Source organism: Schistosoma mansoni, chromosome 1, assembly GCF_000237925.1.
Source record: "Schistosoma mansoni strain Puerto Rico chromosome 1, complete genome".
In the NCBI taxonomy this organism is placed as follows: Eukaryota; Metazoa; Platyhelminthes; class Trematoda; order Strigeidida; family Schistosomatidae; genus Schistosoma; species Schistosoma mansoni.
The window spans coordinates 46689930-46707848 of record NC_031495.1 but is presented as its reverse complement, the minus strand read 5'-3'; the positions used below and the strand labels follow the sequence as shown (position 1 = coordinate 46707848).

At 32.7% G+C, this 17919-nt stretch overlaps 2 non-coding genes across 2 annotated transcripts; one reads left to right on the top strand and one right to left on the bottom strand.

Moving 5' to 3' along the window:
* Positions 1-5995: 5995 nt before the first annotated feature.
* Positions 5996-6062, bottom strand: Smp_tRNA_00195_Gln_TTG.1.1. The gene has a single exon. It is a non-coding gene (tRNA).
* Positions 6063-7812: 1750 nt separating this feature from the next.
* Smp_tRNA_00267_Gln_TTG.1.1 lies at positions 7813-7879 on the top strand. The gene has a single exon. It is a non-coding gene (tRNA).
* Positions 7880-17919: the final 10040 nt, after the last annotated feature.

Sequence of the window (17919 nt, the reverse complement as noted above, 5' to 3'; positions counted from 1 at the left end):
AGTCCTGATAGAATGATATTTATTCGTCATTTAAAAACTGTCGTTGAAATAAATAAATAATATATTTGTAATATCCCAATGAGTAGAAAAATTAGATTTTCTGACGTTTCGTGACTCAGTGTAAGCCACTTCTTCGGAGAATAAATAACCAAATTAACAATAATCCAAGTTTAAATAGTACAACGGAACAATCCAAGAATAATCCAAGAAATAGTCAAAATCTATGAAAACTAAAAAATTCCATTCAGTTTTCATTGTTCAATAATAAAATATAATAATAAAATTGCAAAGTTTGTTTATTCTTTACTGAAATCATAAAATGTAACCAAACATTCCCTTGTGTATAGATGATTTCCATCAAAAAAAAAGAAAAGAAAATCTTAATCAACATAATCATATTCTTGATTTTTTTTTCTTTGATATCATTTCTATTTCATATAATCCATAAGATGTACCTATACAACACATGGAATGTGTCTTTAAGAAAAGCAACAACAAACATTTATTGACATAAACAAACACAAAAATATACTCATATTATTTAATCCTAAGAGTACGTAAATAGACACCTAATCCTATTACATTGAGAAGAGTGTTATGTACACTAAAGTTTCCTGAAATGATAAATACTTATATATATATATATATAACTATTTTAGTTCTCTTTCTGTTTACTTAACTCTTTCATGAACACACCCTCAATAAAATTTAATTATTTTCGATCGACTAACCACTTGTCTTTTCTTATTTTCTAATTCATTAATCTATATAGAAGACAATTTATTTTACAATTGTGATAAATAAATTATTGAATTCCAAATAGATTGTTATTCATTTATGAGAGTTATATATATATGTACACAAGTATTTACCATAGTTTTAGTTTATTTTTTATTATTAGGCTTAGGATGATTTAAGTGACAAACTACATATTGACTATATGGAGAAAAAATTGGGATACAGTATTCTGATATTTGTGTGCTTATAAATACATACTTGTATTCAATACCGAACTTATGTAGATTTACTTAGAAATTCTCATTTAGAAGTTGAATTCATTTATTTGCTACAATTAATCAACAGTACTGAAAATGAATAGTGAATATGATAATAAGGGCAAAAAATATATAACATACTTTTTCTCTATTGCCTCTGGTAATTTTATAATGATTAGTATATGCATTGTAAAGACTGTCGAGTTTTTGATTGAGATCGTGAGTGGATCAATGTAAAGCCACTATCGGGAACCTGGAAGCATTGTAGGGCCGTTTCGTCTTAGTATGAGACTTCTTAGCCGTTTGCGTCCATGATCCCTCAAGAAGGATTCAAACACAATACATTCAGTCTCGCATGCAAACGTTTAATCTCTAGACCACTGATCCGGCATCCAAAAGTGTAAATGTCTAACTTCAAGCAATCCACGGTATTGCACCATAGTACACTATTGTCTTCAGTGAGTAACCACCTCATTCTAGATACGGCTGAACTCCACTAGTCACGGCTTCTCATTAGAATCTCAGGAAATCCATCTTGAAGCTAGTCACTAGTAAGCACATGATAATTATCAGTATAGGGTTATTCAGATTGTTGAGTTTTTGGTTAAGATCAGTGGAGTTCAACCGCGTCTGGATGCGCAATACTGAGAAATCCCATACTAAGACGAAACGGTCGTAAAATGCTTTCAGGTTCCCGATAGTGGCTTTACATTGATCCACTCACGATCTCAATCAAAAACTCGACAGTCTTTACAATGCATTTACTAATCATTATAAAATTACCAGAGGCAATAGAGAAAAAGTATGTTATATATTTTTTGCCCTTATTATCATATTCACTATTCATTTTCAGTACTGTTGATTAATTGTAGCAAATAAATGAATTCAACTTCTAAATGAGAATTTCTAAGTAAATCTACATAAGTTCGGTATTGAATACAAGTATATATTTATAAGCACACAAATATCAGAATACTGTATCCCAATTTTTTCTCCATATAGTCAATATGTAGTTTGTCACCTCATTATTATTATTACGTTTGATTATATTTACTAAAACACGTATATGTAAGAACATATAATACAGAGTTATGTGACGGAAGAGTAAATATTCAATGTTAGGACTAAAATAAAATCATGTAATTTTTTCTAGAATATTCCAGAAAGTTGTCTTAGAATTTTTTGTGTCAGATCAGTTCTATTGAATAGATCACTAGAATCTCTGTTCCAATAGTGACCAGTAAAATATGCAATTTTTAACAGATCTTATATTTTACAGAATAAATTCCGTAACATTATCCTATATTATAAGGTGGAGTTTGTCAGCCTAATATTTAAATTTCTAATTTCTTGAGAATCACTTGCCACTCTTGACATACTTCACTGTAAATGAAGATTTAGGAATACATCAAGGTTTGAAGTATTCGTCAATTATCCCCGATTCTTTGAATGAAGAACAGTGAGAAATTCAATGAATTAATGAAAATCAATTATAATCATACTAGGAAATGCAAATGTTAAGAAAATAATTCGCTATCTACAAATTACATTTTATTCGAAACAGCCTTAAATACCATCACATATTTGTATAATTTATTCTCTAGCCTAGTTTGTAAAAGAGGTTAACAGTATACAATACTATAAGAGGATAAATCAGTCAAATAAAATCTTTCAAGTTAAAACTTTAATACACATAAAAGAAACTAACACATTGAGACACGGAACTCATATTGAATATTATATGTTAAAAGACTCTAATCATTATAAAATTCATTGTTTTTTTGTCAAATTACAGTCATATTGTGGTATGGTCTACTTATATCCGTATAGTAGTATCCGGCGATGGTCAGACATAGAATGTATTTTGGCAGAAGATGTATAAAGAAAGAACAGCAATGAAGCGCAATCGGTACGAAAATGCATGAACAATGAAATCAGAGAAGACGGACTGCTATTTACAGAAGGAACAGTGAAGATTGAGACAATTAATTGTTATTTTGCAAATTAACTGTTCACTGTATGGTTATCAGAATTCAGTGAGATAGTCTGTAATTTTATGCTTAAATACATTCGATTGTCCCCACTCGTGTTCTTGTTCACTACAATATGACTATAAAACTTACTTCCAATGGATAAAGAAAAAGATGGTGAAGTAGTTTTAGAATAAATGAATTTTTATGAGGTGTTCATTATTCAAAAGTAAGTTTTTATATGCATATTCACATTAACGCAAATTTATATATATCCTTGTTTCAATGTGTTTAACTGGGTGGTCATATTATAACATAAAATAATAATAAGCTTGAATTCAAATGTTTTATAACCTAATGATAGTCATGACAGTGAAAAACATTTTGTTCCAATTTGAAGAACAATTCAGCATTTGAAAAGAAACAATTTACAATGTACCTCAGTACTATATCATACAAATTGAATTAGTTCCCTGCTTTTTTTCTAAATCTATAAACAAGTTTGATATTGTAACTATGCCTAGTCACGGGTTTATTACATTTCTTCACCCATTTTACTACTTCTTCTACTACTACCACGACTACTACTACTACCACTATCATTACTACTACTACTACTAACACCCTTAGCATTATCGGTGCTACAATCACCATTAATATCACTGCCTTCATCACTAAGACTTTTTCATCATACATATAACTAGGGCTACATGTTTTTAAATAATAAAAATCACAGTTAATTAAATTATTGGAGAAAAAAAATTGACTTTTAACACGTTATGAAAACATTTTATTACTATCATTTCACAAAATTCTTACGTTATAATAAGAAATAAGAAAATATCAAAATTAAAACTTTCATAAAAAGGAATTCATTGATGATTGAATAAAAATGAATATAAGAATAAGTTATAGCTGTTGTTTTATTTTACATTTTTCAATGATCCAAATAGGATGAAACTGCCATCCAGTGCTTCGAGGTTTTCCTTGGTGGTCTAGCTTCAATTGAATCATGATCTCAACTATATAAGATCAATTCCTGCATATTAAAAATGATTTTCGCTACACTTTAATATTTTGTATGAGAATAAATTAGAAAGATTCTGATTAAATCTTCATAGTACTGGACTATCGTATGTTAAAACTTTATATTAGATAGCCTTAGATGGTTTTTGTGAATTCACAACCACTCTGTAAACGTATTGTTTAACTATTTTTTTTGAAATCCTAGCTGTTGAATACCCTAGTTATTTTGTGTTTAACACCCTAATAAACCCAAATGTACAGACTGCATTCTAAATGAGTTACATCTAAATTCAGTGATCAGATCGAGTTACCCCCCTGCCCGTTACTTTCAAAAGAATAGAATTTCATTTATATTCAGTCAATCGATTTACCAGTTCTTTTTAACATCGGGCTAAAATCTGTAGAGTTTTAAAGGACGGTAATGTAGGTAACTATAGTGCAGGGTCAGTGAAATGTCACTGAACCCTAGCCAAATTATCTGGCAGTCGGGTCACTAAATATCGAACAGATCATCGATCATTGTCAAGGTCAAGGACAATCAGCGTGCATCAGTCAATCATACGCCATGGACTGGCCCATGCGGCAGTGGTTCTACTTTTGTTTGTATCTACTTTAACTAATATACTCCTGTAATAACGTCCTTTGTGTTGTACAGTCTTCAGAGCATCCATGATCTCTTGATACGTCTATGGGGCAATCCACGTAAGGTGCTAGTCGCGAGGTATGACTTCGAATTCAGCTTGTTCGTTACACCGTTCCCATCTTACTCGAGTAGGCCTCCAATCATTCGACATAGATCATCAACGCTGATGGTCTACATTGGTGAGCCCGACGTGATCTGATGCGGATGCATGACCGAACGCCTTCAGCTAAACAAGTCCGCTTAAACTAATGTGGTCAGCATCCAATGTTGAACACTTAAAAAGCTATTGATTTTGGGGAATTATTTACAGCTACAGATCACTCTCCCCTTAGTGAAGTAGTGATGACCCTAAGACGTGGCCAGCCATAAGTTTAAACCCAATGAGTTTGTAGTTGGTAAACACTCTTCTGATATCTTGCTATGTTTAGCAGCGTCTGGTTGCCTTTCCTTACTATAAAGAGCCAGGAAATACAATATAGTAATCGTAAAGCAAAATACAATCGAAAATCTCGGTACTTTATAGACTTCATCGTTCTTTTCCAGCCGTCCTGGAAAAGAAAAAAAATAGAACGTGTGAGTGCATGTCGAAATACGCTAGTACTTGCGTACGGACACAAGGTGAGCGGAAAAAAAGTAAATAACTAATACGCTTGTGACAGCGTAAAAGAGATTGAAAAAAATTTTTTTTAATAAAAATATGATACGCTTATTAGTAAAAAAAATTGTTTTGTTTTTTTGGATTAAAAATATATAAATGAGCATATTAAACTTTTTTTATAATAATGCAAAGGAAATTCAGGATAAAGTTTGTGTCCTACGTGCAATAGTCGTTTAAATGTTTTGGAAATCTTACTCTTCGTTCAGAACGCGTTGTCTTAAGTTTATTTTCCGGCGTTGACGACGTATCAACGTGTGTGTCGGCTGTCGTGTGGGGCACTACGAGTGTAGGAGTCGTGTAGTTTGATTTTACCGAAGGAAAATCGACGTAGCTAGGGTTTCCTTTTAAGTACATTGCTTTGAGGCGATCGATACTGATGCTATCGTTCATGCCGTTCTTATCAACTACATAGTACTTAGGTTCACGTTGAAGAACTTTGAAGGGTCCTTCGTATGCGGATTCGAGGGGTCGTCGATGTGAGTCTCGACGAACGAAGACATGTGTACTATGTCGTAAGTCAGGTTGAACGAAAACATCAGTTGATTGTGGTCGAGTGTAAGCAGGTTTAACTGAACGCATTGCGTTTGTAAGCCTGCTCATGTAAGAGTTCAAATCTATGTTCATTGAAGAAGACGAAGGATCCACGAATTCTCCTGGGAGTCGGAGTGTCGTTCCATAAACGAGTTGAGAAGCGGTGTATTCAATGTCAGCCTTTAATGCATTGCGGATACCTAGTAAGACGAGTGGAACAGCGTCTGTCCACTGTGAAACATTTGTAGCTGATAGAGAAGTTTTTAGTTGTCGATGAAAACGTTCTACTGAACCGTTTGCTTGTGGGTGGTAGGCGGTCGTTCGGAAGCGGGTGAGTCCTATTAGTGAGGTCAGACAACGGAAAAGTCCAGATTCGAACTGGCGTCCGTGGTCTGTAGTGATGGTTGAGGGGCAGCCGAAATTTGCTACCCATCGTTCGACGAAAGCGCGGGCCACTGTTTCATAAACTGTTATATAAACATTTAATACTTTATACATATAATTCCGTTCATTGTCTTGAAAATGGCTAAATAATATGGGGCCACTTTATTTCTTTAATGTTTAACCTACAGCTTACAAACTATAGTTACAAAAGTCAAAACGTTTAATTTAGTAAATTAGTTATATGTGAATATGTATGATAATGATGGATTGACTATTTAAATAAAGTTCATAGGATGCACCCTGAGAGAGATCGATCAATCACATTTATTAATATCAACAACTTAAAGATGCAGACCCTCAGGAATAATGCAAAACTAATTTCCATTTCACAAGCCAGTAGTTATTTGAACACAGTAGCTCAGCGGATAACACAATGTGAGTTTAAAGCGAAAGATAATGGCTTTAGGTTTTAGTGTTTACATCCAGCTAACGAATCTCAAATAAGACGAAATGAACGTCCCAGATTCTATTGCTACCCAGCATGCAACATTGCTTATATACTCACAAAAATCGTTTAAGATAATTGTAATTTAGACTGCAAGTACAGTCGGTATTGACAATATAATATGGTATTATTTTTATGAACCTAGTGAATATATCACGTCTTATTCATATATGAAACATTATTATAAATATGCTTTTCAATAAGTGAGTAGATAAATACGAGTGACTCGCCATTATTTCATGCTAATTATCGTTTTCATACTTTTTTTCTAATTTCCTTTCAATACTTAAACGTGTGTATCTTCAATGAAAAATGTCGGATAAATAATCTATCAAATATATATATATATACATAAGATCATGGATACACTGGAGCTTCGAAGTCGTTTACCATTCATGTATGTGTATCTTATTGTCGACACATCGTGAAATTTAATAATGATTTATGTGTCAATTCACTGTATAGACAAGGGAATTCATATATATATATATACAATTAACTAAACACCCCTCTTTTCGACAATTTATCACTGATGATCATGACAAAAATAGATTATAGTTACAGAATGTCACGCACCAATTAAATCATTTTAATCTAAAACTAAGATTCATATTTAACTTTAGATGAAATTACGTTAATGAGGTGCATAATGGAAACCAACTTATTACCGTTTTTTATTATTTCAAGTGTTGCCGAACTTTTTTTTTATTTACTATAACTAAATATTCTACTTTATTAGCATTAGTAAAAGAAAACAATATGATTGAAACGGATTTTTTCACACTTTATTCATTTTTATGACTGAGATAATGATTGTATAGTTCGTTTCTTTTAATAGTTAGTTTTTATTATTATTTTTTTCTTACTTCTAGACGAAACATAATACATAGAGCAATAAACTTTATACTGAAACTTCACTTAGTATTGTTTGTTTTAATCTTCCCATTGATGTTTAGGACTGCCACTGGTCAGTCTCTAATTGGCATATTTGCATACTGTGCGTATTGCGTATTGCGGTCCCGAACGTCAATGGGGAGATTCAAACAAACAATACTAAGTGAATTTAAACTTCACCTTCACAAGCAAGTGACTATCAGGACTGAGTAGCTGAGTAGATAACGCGATGGTGGTTGAAGCGAAAGGTACTAGGTTCGAGTCTCAGAGTGAACATCAATTCAGAGATGCAGGTACATCCATCTAACGAGTCACAAATAGGAGGAAACGCACGTCCTGTATTCCACTGCTAGTCACTATCCATCTTTATACTAAAACGTTTGATTGAATTATTTTTTTAGATTTTAATAACTAGGGATGACTCCTTCAACATTCAGAAAAATATAAACATTTAATGAATGAAGATATCAATTAACTTAGAATACCATGCTGATAATTGTGGTATTTTGAAATACTTTATAAAATACTATTCATCTCAGACTGACAACGATTAGAATAATCTTATTAAAGCATTTTATTTAGTGTGTTGATAATAAAACAACCAGTTGATCATCTGTATTTCTAGTGGAAAATGAAGACATTTAAATCCAATATAGTCGAAAGGAAATTGGACAGCTTATCATTACATTGAATAATGATCATTTACATCAAGAAACATACAGTTATTTATTCTTTTCTCGTTATCGGTAGCTCATCAACTCCTGTCAGTCGGTAAAATAAGCGCCTTGATGTCATTAAAATGCAATAAATCATATATATATATATATATATATATATATATATATATATAGCGGTACTCAATTGAATATTTCTATGATTTCTACACTTACTGATCAAATTAAAGATTCACAAAATTATACATAGACAGGTTTAAAGTCTCAAATGTACCCATTTAAAATGACATTACAAAACTTATACTATGCACAATAAACATTCTTTTAAACTTGAAGTAGTAATTTTTATGAAAAAAATTCACAGTCTGATTGAGGGAAGACATTTCATGAATAAAGCTAATGCCGATTAAAAAAAAGCATCATGGTGTCATTAAGAAGTGCTGATTAAATCAGAAAAAAGACATTACTGAGAGAGAAAAACTGTGACATATCAAGTTGCTTAGCACAATGTCAGAAGAAATTCTTGTCTAAAAACTTATCAGAAAAGAACTACAGATAAAGTTGTTGGTTTTACACGTTGTTTTTTGTTATTTGTATGCCTGCTTTCTGTGATGTTTTCAGCATGTAAAACTCATTCATTTTTTGTATGATGAAAATGAGTGCAATAGCTATAACTGGCAAAAATTTAATTCATCCTAAAATACTTTTTTGGATAGAAGGGGAATGAGATAAAGATGGTTTACTTCAGTGAACTCATATCAACTTGAAATGCGTGTAAAATGAGTAAGTACTGGACTGTTTTATTCAAAGGGTAAGTACTAAAAGTTAGTTCAAGATTATTATGTAATATTAGAAGTATTTATAGTATCTATTTACGATGGCCCATGTGCATTCACTCTTTTTATTCCTTTGGGACCTGAGTTTCCAGATTTTTCTTCATTCCACCAATCCATAATTTTTCTAATGATGCTTCTACTATTATGGGATTTCCCATGATAATTTCTTTTTGCTGTGCTTATGGGGTATGGCAACTTGGACGGATGTATAGATGTGCCAGGTTCTACATTGTTTACAACCGGCTGATTGACTTATTCTCCTAAACATTCATTGTCTCCAAATATTCATTATACCAACGATGTCATAGTAATCACTTTGAGTTTACTAGAACTTGTTATAAACTTGGGCGTGATGGTCAAATTACACTGAAGCTATATCATTCACAAGAAATCGAAAACTATGAAGTATTGAATATCTAATATTACTTACTTACTTACTTACTTACGCCTGTTACCCCTCGTCGAGGAGCATAGGTCGCTCACCAGCATTCTCCATCCAACTCTGTCCTGAGCCTTCCTTTCCAGTTCTTTCCAGTTGCTATTCATTCTTTTCATATCTGCTTCTATTTCCCGGCGTAGTGTGTTCTTTGGCCTTCCTCTTTTCCGCTTCCCTTCCGGATTCCAAGTTAGGGATTGAGTCGTGATGCACATTTGTGATTTCCTTAATGTATTTCCTATCCACTTCCAACGTCTTTTTCTAATTTCCTCTTCAGCTGGAAGCTGGTTTGTCCTCTCCCACAGTAAGCTGTTGCTGATAGCATCCGGCCAATGGATGTTGAGTATTTTGCGTAGACAACTGTTTATAAATACTTGTACCTTCCTGATGGTGGTCGTAGTAGTTCTCCACGTTTCAGCTCCATACAGTAGAACTGTCTTGACGTTCGTATTAAAGATTCTGACCTTGAAATTGGTTGAGGGTTGTTTTGAGTTCCATATGTTCTTTAATCGTAGAAATGCTGCCCTTGCTTTGCCAATCCTCGCCTTTACATCTGCATCCGATCCTCCTTGTTTATCAACGATGCTCCCCAGGTACGTGAATGTTTCCACCTCTTCCAGAGTTTCGCCATCAAGTGTGATTGGGTTGGTGTTCTCCGTGTTGCATTTGAGAATCTTGCTTTTTCCTTTGTGAATGTTGAGGCCTATTGATGCGGAGGCTGCCGCTACATTTGCTGTCTTCATCTGCATTTGTTTGTGTGTATGAGAGAGGAGGGCTAAGTCATCTGCGAAGTCCAAATCATCTAATTGATTCTGAGCTGTCCATTGTATTCCGTATTTCCATTCAGATGTCGAATTCTTCATAATCCAGTCAATCACTAGAAGGAAGAGGAATGGGGAGAGTAGACAGCCTTGTCTGACTCCGGTCCAATATCTTATATATTCTAGTATAAATCCCTTAATCGGTATTCATCTCTTAATACTATGCTTTACAGCTCAGTGACTATAATCTTAATCATATTTAGTTGTTAAAATCAAACAAAAAGTTAACTTTACTATGTTTGAATCACTCTATGAATGCTATTCTTTAATTCGTCAATATTACAATACATAGGAATGTTATTAACCTTGAATTTTCATTTCAGTCAATGGATAATTCAATCAACACTAAGTAATTTATTCAAATCTACATACAATCAATAAATAGATAACGTGCTTATACAACAGTAGATTACTATCACATGTTATATCAGCATATCTGTATCCTAAGCATAGTTACTACAAGTTTAATTTTAATTTATGCCCTCATTTCATTGAGATTACCATTGCCTACACAATTTTTACCCAATTTAAGTGGGGAAGAATTTATCATAACTAAATCTATTCAAAAAATCATTCGAAACAAATCTTATATTGAAATATATGACTGTATTTTATGTCTATTTTATTGGTTAAATGAATATATTATTACTGTATTTCCTCATAAATTTGCATTTCATCGGCATTGGTTATACAGAAAAACCTCAAATATAATTTGGGATTTAGTTGTCAAGTCATTCATTTGGTTTACAACACTCTCCTCCATTTATACATTCATAATTTTACTTGATGAGATTGGTTCGTTTGACAATCTAATCATGATACATTTTAAAAAAATATTTGAGAAAATTCATTCAAAAGACATAAATCGTAAGTTCTCTCATTTTATTTCTGTCTTGATCGTTTGTATACTTTGAGTATCTACAGAAAATGTCTACCTATCTAATAGCTAAGAATAAATGTGATGTTTTAGTTTTGAACGAGATACTACTTATGTTATAGACAAAATAATACAACTAAATGATCTAGGAGATAAATATATGAAAATTTGATTCATCTTGAATCGACTACTGATCTAGTCTAAATAATGTAAAAGGAACTTTTTGTTGATTTTGTGGAGGAGCATGGGCCGCCCATCAGCATTCTCCATTCAACTCAGTCTTGGGGAATCTTTTCCAGTTCTTTCCAGTTGCTATACATCCATTTCATATCTGCTTTCCTAACGGATTCCATGTTAAGGCTTGCCTCGTAATGCATTTTGGTGATTTCCTCAATGTGTGTCCTATCTACTTCCAACGTGTTTTTATAATTCCCTCTTCAGCTGGAAGTTGGTTTGTTAGCTGGAAAATAGCTAAAGTTTTGTATTCCTATATGAGTATGAATAATAGACCAGTAGGAATTGTAGATAACACTTTTTTAGATAATTCGTTAGAGCAACTCTGTAAAATATGTTGACATTATCGAACTAAATAAATTGTTTAATGCTTTCAGTAATTTATTGATATAGTATATCTTTGCAATTAAAATTAGGTCGATATGAAAACTCCATTTTTATACTTGGATACTGTTAATAATCTTAGCACTAAGGTTTATTGATTGCAATTATTTAACTATATGATGTATTTAATTATTTAAAAACTAAGGTGTACAATTAGTTCTATATATCAGTGACCGATTTTTCTTATCATTTATGATAAGATGACGTTGAAAGACTCAAATGAATCAATGAGATTTTGATTAATATCTGTTTATTTGAATGCCGTTGTATTGGATATATTTGAAAAGCTATTGTTACTTTTGACCTATATTACAATGGGTTTAAATGCCTTATGATATACATTAGCTCACAGTCGTTAAACAATGAACTTGGTGTACGACCGAATCTATTCCAGTTTAATTGATTTTACAGACCATAGCTGTTTTTACAGGAGTTTATGGAAATTTATATTGAATATGGTCGATATCGAGCTCGTAAAGTTTATTTGATTAGGTGGCTTACAACAAATAATTTATGTTGACGAACATTTCTAACCTGAACTTGGTTCTAGCTTTCTGAATAGATTATTTCGTCCTCGATAAAGTAAATAATTCTTTTTGGTTCTGTTATTGGGAAATCGAGTGAAACAGGTGTCTAGAGCTTCTTGTTTGTCAAAAAAATTTTCATCTAGTATACACTTACATAATTGGGCCTAATCTCCATGATCCAATATCGCCAGTGAAATTAAACAATGTATCGGTTTATTCTCTAATAGATGCTTCTTTGTTATATTAATTGTAAATATTGTGGGTCTGTTTGAAACCTTCTTCTCCAAGCTCCATTATGTATAATATACCTAACACTGTAAAATTCTGTCGTTTACTTTAGATGTACATTGTCTTCTTTCTAGTGTTCCATAAAATTTTTCACTATTACATATATTCTAAGAATCATGACTTTTCGATTTATCTTAATGAAAATATCTTAATATTTAAAATGAAATCGAGAAATAAAAAATTATTTTGACTGGTTATTCAACGAAAAATTTAAGTATGGATTCACGCCAGGTACGGATCCATTGAAGATCGAGACAAACGTTGTTGTCTGATGTAGGAAAATAAGTGCCAACCAATTTTCAATAACTCTCAACTCGATGAAAGTTTTATTAAAATTATTTTCATAAATCAAATATTTAAAGAATTACAAATTTTAATCCGTTTCCATGTTGATTTTTAACTAACTTTGTTCTTTAGATGAGATCTTACTCCAATATAAGATGCTTTAAACTTAGTGTGTTTTAATTTATCAGTAAACGTTACTTCACTACGGTTCAATTACCTTAAAAGATAAGCTATAATTAGTAATAAATGAAACTGAAATATCCAGCTGAAAAGTGCTTATCGACTTGTTCATAACTGAATAAATAGTGTTCTATTTAACTACTAAACAACAATTAATAGCATTACATCTCTTTATTATCATTCATCGAATATTAATTTAATTAAGGAAGTAATTTAATACAACCATGAGAAGAATTTTGTGTTTTTTGTTTTAAAAAAATTATCAACAAAACCTTAAATCCATATCTTATCCAAACGAATGCTTAAAATTAAATGTCAACTAAAATTTTGTGATATAGTTTACATTAACAGATTGTGTAAAGCTTCGATTCAAGCTGTCCTACTGATCACCCTACATCACATAAGAGCTATGACTTTCAAAATTTAAGATACAATATTATTCATACCAAAATAGACACTAGCAAATAGTTATTAAACTGATATTAGTTATTATAAAAGAAATAGTATGACATAATTTTGCAACCAATATAAATGAATTACTATAAACTTTATATATTGCTTGAATAATTTTTTTCTGGTTAGCGTTTTTTATAGCGAGTTGGTTTTCTAAGGGATGGGGTCGCTAACCCCACGGCCAACTCTCCTCCTTTATCCAGGCTTGGAACCGGCAGTAGCCTCCGGAGGAGCTACAGGCGGAGTTCATATATTTATTAAACAACTCTAAAGACAAATGTACAGCCTACGCAAATGATATCATCCAAAAAGAAATTAACTTGCTGAATTATTTTCATTTTTATCCGTTGTGATAAAACGGATTAAATTAATTCATGACTAAATCCCCTAAAAATCATATATAAAAATAAATAAACTTTATAACGGTAAGTATGAATTGTGTTTCAAAAGACTAACCGTGATCCCGTATTTGTTTAATAAGTGTAAATGAACCATGAACATTTCTAACATCTGCATTCAAATTAAGTTCACTGAGTACAGTACTGACAGTCATTTGACGTATTTTTGCTGTAACAAATGCAACAAGTGGTATACATTCACCCCAAACCCCTGGATAAGTTCTAAACCATGATTGGCTGTAGTTAGACGATCTTTCTTTGATGATGTATCAGACAAATCAATAAAAGGATATTTTGATGATTGATGATTAGATATTGAAACTTTAAAAATATTCTGAAATTTATCTCCAATGATAACAGCAGAAGGGCGAGATAAAAATGCTTGTATACTAGGGTTCCATGGATTTGTGAATGAAGACTTATGATTTTGACTGTTAACTTCTTTAGAACCGATCAATTCATGGTCTCTGTCTATTTCTTCATTTAAAACACGATATGTTACAGTAGGTTGGAGAATGCTGGTCGGCGGCCTATGCTCCATTGGGAGTAACAGGCATAAGTAAGTTATAAATTGCTTAAGGCCACACATTATTCATGACAATAGTATTATTAATAACGATAGATATAAGTGCTTATCAACAAATGTAACTTTATTCACCACTAATATATTTAGTGTATCTAAATTTATATTTTTTCTCTCCTTACTATGTAGAGATGATTGACAGATTTTATTTTTTTTCATTCAATATTTTAAGTGTATAAAACGTTTATTTCAGTCATGCATTTTCCTCTCTTAACTTTTATCAAGTTTAGACAAAGATAAATAGGACCTATCAGAAATATTCAGTTATTTAACAATCACTTCAGAGTAGATTTGGAATAATTCATGTCAAAAAGTAGTAGTAAATTAAATTTTGAATACCTGATAATCAAACGGAAGTTTATTATTCAATTGATAAGATAAAGCTTTTAACAGATATTACTTACTTACTTATGCCTGTTACTCCCAATCGAGGATAGGCCATCGATCACTATTCTCCAATCCTCTCTGTCCTGGGCCTTCCTTTCTAGTTCTATCCAATTTTTGTTCACTTTTCTCATGTCTGTCTCCATTTCTCGGCGTAATGTGTTCTTTGGTCTCCCTCTTTTCCTTTGGTCTTCAAGATTCCATGTGAGGGCTTGCCTTATGACGCAGTTGGGTGCTTTCCTTAATATGTGTCTTATCCACTTCCAGAGCTTCTTCCTGATTTCTTCCTCCACTGAAATCTGGTTTGTTCTCTCCCATAGTAAGTTGTTGCTGATAATGTCTGGCCAATGGATCCGATGTATTTTCCGTAGACAACTGTTAACAGATATACTTTGGCACTAAAACATGTTTGACATTATTTCTAGGACATTTATCACTAAAACATATGCATAAACTTGATAACAGTTTTGTTTCTAAGTTAATACTTGTTTAACTAAAGGTTTTTACGGAACACAAATGGCTATTCATTGAAATCTATCGGTCTTTATAATAAAGTCATTAAGAAAATATACATAAAGCAAAGAATATATTGATGTTCCCTGATATATTTTTTTCAAAACATATTAAATTGTGTTATGTAATAGGAATGTTTGTTTTTGTCAAAAAAACTCAATCCAATATGAACAAAATAATTCATATAAATTAACTGGAAAAATGTCCGCTAATCACATTCAGCACTTTGTTCATATGGTCACCATAACGTAAGTCATTCATATTTTATTCATAGAAATGAACCAACAAAATATATGCGATGTATATTCATTCACACCATAAATTATAATGTACGTTTATCCAACTGTAGTTGATTTATTCTGTCACTCCCTTAAAAATATATATCTTCTATACATTGAACAAACTTTCCATTTCCGTACGGAATATTTTATTCTAATATTAACATATTTTTGTTTTAAACACATTCCCTTGAATATTCAGAAAATATATGACTTAGCTGGGAAAAAAATAAAATGAATATATCACAAAGTACAAGAATATGACACAAGCTCTTGGATAACTAGAGTTAAAGGCAAAAATGTCTAGTATGATGAAGGTATCAGGCAACAAAATATATCAGTTTTGTTTCCCGTTTGTTTCATTGTTACTGATTGAAACATCATTTGATTTGGATAGTGTTTCGATGAATTACAATTCAAAGCACTGTACTAATGATACATTTGGTGTATATATTTTAAGGATATTGATTTTGAAGGGTCTTGATAATTCTAGAGTGACGTCAATGTCATGGACTAATCAAGTTTTGATCACAGGTACGATTAGTGGCTTTAATTCGTACACTAATACTCCTAGTTCATGAAGTTTCTTTTCTATACTATGAACATTTGTATATAAGACTCCTAAAGAGAATGACCTATCCATTCTAGTTCAGCTAGTTCCGCATTTATTTTCATTCTGCCTGCTGGAGACATGTAGGGTCTTGCTCAAGTGTTGATGTTGTTGTGACTTCGAGATTTAATATACAAAAGACTTCGTTGTTCCTCTGACCCTATGATTATCTTGAGGAGTCTATTTGGTCAAAGTTCAAAATTTTCGTCTGTCCTCTTACATATTAGAACCAATTTTTCGACATGAACTCTTTTAGAGTTATCTGTTGAGATGCTACGAATCAATGCTCCCACCTTTGCCAAATCACGAGCGTGTCTAATTTTTGAATCAGGGTCTGTTGATTCTAGCAGATTACTTAACATAATATTCGATGAGATCGAGCTCTTTACGGCCACGCTAGGGTTAAGTTCAGTCTAATTTTGGGACTTTGATAGTGTGTTCTGTAACTTAGAATGGGAGTCTGCCAATGACTCATCAACCAAACAGGCGCCGTTTGCAGCTTTTTTTTATCTCATTTCATTGTTTCAGCTCTGCTGTCCATCTCCTACCACTTGGGATGGACACATTGGGAACGATGACCGTCTTCAGGTACTGCTTTAGAATCGTGACTACCAACATCCAGTGGTTTTTCACCCTTTTTTTCAAGCGTGACTTTCCTTTTCCATGTTTCACAGTCAGGCGTTTGGTTTGTCCCGTAACAGCACGTACTACACTGAAACATCCTTTGCTGTCAGCACTCAATTTACCAGTGCAGCCAGCATCAACTTTCTTGCTTGCCAACGGTGGAAAGCCCATCGCCTTTTACTCGAATAGCATGGCATTCAAAGCCAAAAATCCACCAAACTCAATAGATACCTACCTACTTATTTATTTATTCATTTACTAGTTTACTTACTTGGGCCTGTTATCCTTCTTGAAGGAGCATATGCTGCTAACTGGCACTCTCCATCCAACTCCGTCCTGAGAAATCCTTTCCGACTCTTTCCCGTGACTATTCATGATAACCATGTCTGCTTCCAATTCTCGATGCAGTGTGTTCTTTAGCCTTCCTCTATCCCTTTCTGTCCAGCTTGGAACTAATGTGTTTCACTGATTCCGAAAACCGTCAAGTTGTATCTCTTCATTTCCGTAGCTATTTCCTTTGTCCACTAGGTCCTCCACATTGTCCGGACATTCCACATACCCATAGTAATTGTTGATGTGGTTGTTAGAAGTGGCGTTGGCCTCATGACTTTCGAATAATTTTGGCTTTCATCATGAAGCGTTATTACTCTTGTGAATGAAGATCGTTCAACTCGGAGGACAGAGTTTAAATGGTTTAAATTGTTTGATTTAGTTAGAGTTATTTTAGCAATGTTGTTTTCTACGAGGTGGGGTTGCTGACCTAATGGCCAAACCTCCTTCTTTGCGTGAGCTTGGGACCGGCACTAACCTTAGAAGAACTACAGGCGGAGTTATAGACCACAATGCCTTCAACATCTTTACATTTCATCTTTACAAAAATATTTTTTCAACCCTATTTTGAAACTAGAGTATATTGTTTGTCCTTGTA